Genomic DNA, 2,789 nt, shown 5'->3' on the forward strand with positions numbered 1-2,789 from the left:
TGTGGCAGCCTGCTATGTATACCAACCCGTTCTAACGTTCTTACATGGCTTGGTGCGTCGGTTACGTACGAAACGTTGACGTGTGCGTTACTTGCTACGAGGCTGCATGGTGGAGGGAGGCCTCGTTACACCGATAAACTTGATTCCAACCGCGTTGCTGCGCCGTCGCGTTCGTTTCATTGTTTGTGTCATCAAAAACCGTTCGTCCAAGCTCGAGTTATTTACTTTTTAGTTTTTAGTACGTATGTTTGTTGGGGGGCTGGGACGACATGGTGGGTGACCGGTATCTCATGGTTTTTGTAAAGCTGATGGTGGATGTGTGTGTCACCTATGCTTCCAGATTTTTATTTTGAACTTTTTTGGTCTATAGTAGAGATTATAGGCACCGTAAGTTCGAAGATCGAACCTCTACCCTTGGGAGTTTGATCACGTATTATCTTTCAGCTTTGGAATTCCTGAATTGAAGAACTGACCAAGATTAATCTTCATCAATGTTTCCAGCAACTGTCTCTCGTTCGGATTTCTGCATGCCGCTGTTATTTCCGTCGTTATGACGAAATGAATTCCGCGAATCGGTCGATGTAAACTGCGCGAATATCCTTACTGATTTCTACATCTGTCGAGGTTGAAAATGCAAATTAGTTATACCAGACGACCCAAATCATTCACATCTCTGATATTTATGGGATGTGACTCTCACTTTTAGATTTTGAATCTTGAAATTCAGTGATACACGGATATCTTGCATTTTTAACTGAATTTTTAACAGACAGTACCTTTTCAGTCGTTCCAAGTCAAATTCCGGATGTGTTTTCAGGATTTTATGAATAATATTTAACCGCAGTGAATTGAATGTTTTCTTTGATTTTCATTTAAAATGCATGAGGAAGAACCTTCTTCACTTTTCTAATGCGGCTAAGAGATTAAGGGCTGCTCAGGCCCACTGGCATCCTGGAGGGCCCAAGGGCTTCAGGTTTCGACGTGTGGGTCCCAAAAGCAGCGTGAGATTTGGGAAAAGCAGACAACAATATATTGTCCAAAGAGCTCTCTGTTTAAGTTGCTTCCCCGGCACTATCTATATCAATTGGTTTTTGAACCCATCTTAAGGGAACATAATCCTAGGCACTAGTGACTCAATAACCCAATACGCCTCCTCAAAAATTAATCGACTATAATCTCATTATCTGTGATTAATCTTATTAACTGTGTATTAAACCTAAAACCTAATCACGAATGAGATTATTACATCTCATTTTAATGAATTTTAGTAACGGACGTTCTTTGCACGTTCCTTATGTAACCAGAAAAACAAAATGGTCCACCATTTGTTGCTCAAGAATGGGGAAATGTAGAGAAACTTAAACAGACTCTGGCTTTGTTTAGTTTACAAAGTTGATTTCCGTTTCTTTTGATACCCTGAGGAACTCTTACGTAAATTTCTTCTTTTAATATACCGCTCAAGAATATGTTATTTACATCCATGTGGTGAGTTAATATATCCTACTGATTTGAAAAAGCAACTATAAAGTAAAAACTCGAAATTCTTGAGACTGGTGCAAATTTCTCACTGTAATCATCTAAATACTTTTGGCTAATCGATTTAACCAGTATATCGAACTCGTAATTTGTATATTTGGCATAGAATTTGAAGAAATTCCAACAATAGGTACATATAATTCACATTTTTAACAAGAGTGCCTAATGATTCCTGAGATGATCAATATCGGTGCGTTTATTGCAAGTAGAATTTTTTGTTATGTTGATCACTTCCTTAATTAATCTATGTTGAAAGTTGGATTCATGGGGTAAAATTCTTATATTGTGAAAATCAAAATTATGCCCTTACGTCGAACTGTCATCAGCCAGAACTCATTTGTTAATATCTTTGCAAAGAATACTGCATTAACAATCTTTGATACGTTTACCCAGGTGTTGCGATGTTTGACTAATACATGTGTTGAAACAATCTTTGCAATCTTGTTTGATAAAAATCATGGTGGGGGAAGTGACATCGCACTCAAAAATTGAGTTATACTAATTTCCTTACCATACCGCTAATTGGACTGTACTAAGCGGTATAATTCTGTAAAATGACGAGCCCAATTTCGGTAGATCACTCTGTATCAATAAACGTTGTGAAATGTGAAATTTTCCCATCTTTGGCGGATTTGCGTAAATCGATGTCTGCTAGAGGTTGGTGTGCCAGCTTTGTTAGTATTTTTCGCCGCTCGTAAATAAGGGCTCGCTGCGGTAGATCACCGGCATAATCCCTTGGCCAACGCAATCACCTCCATCGCTGCATCATGTCTGAAGATCTTGCATATTTCCTGCTGAGTTTTAAATTTCTGTATTTTCTGTCGTGTCGTGGGCAGAGTTACTGTCTAAGGGGTAGGAAAAGGTCAGTCTTCCACTATTGGTTGATTTTTGTCTGGAGGGTTGAGTCCTCGGGTATTGGTCTGTCCATATAAGCCTGCGTCGTTGAAAAATCTCGTATTATTACTTTGAATTTCAAGTAAAATTTCTACCCTAAAACCAAAAAGAAAAAAATGTCTCTGACAATTAGTCATCTAAGAGTGAGTGCCAAGTGTTTTCCTAACTTCAGTATATGTATGCAAAAAAGAAAAATTATTGCATGCTGGTATGGTATGGAATTCGATGGCTTATGGAAGGACGATGAGGCGAAAAAGCCCCCATATACAATTGGGACCATCTTGTTTGGTGAACCCCCGAGGAGTTACAGATTCCTTATAACCCCAATTATTAATTGCCATTTAAATTTAAAAGTTTAT

This window comes from Diprion similis, chromosome 1 (genome assembly GCF_021155765.1).
Source record: "Diprion similis isolate iyDipSimi1 chromosome 1, iyDipSimi1.1, whole genome shotgun sequence".
In the NCBI taxonomy this organism is placed as follows: Eukaryota; Metazoa; Arthropoda; class Insecta; order Hymenoptera; family Diprionidae; genus Diprion; species Diprion similis.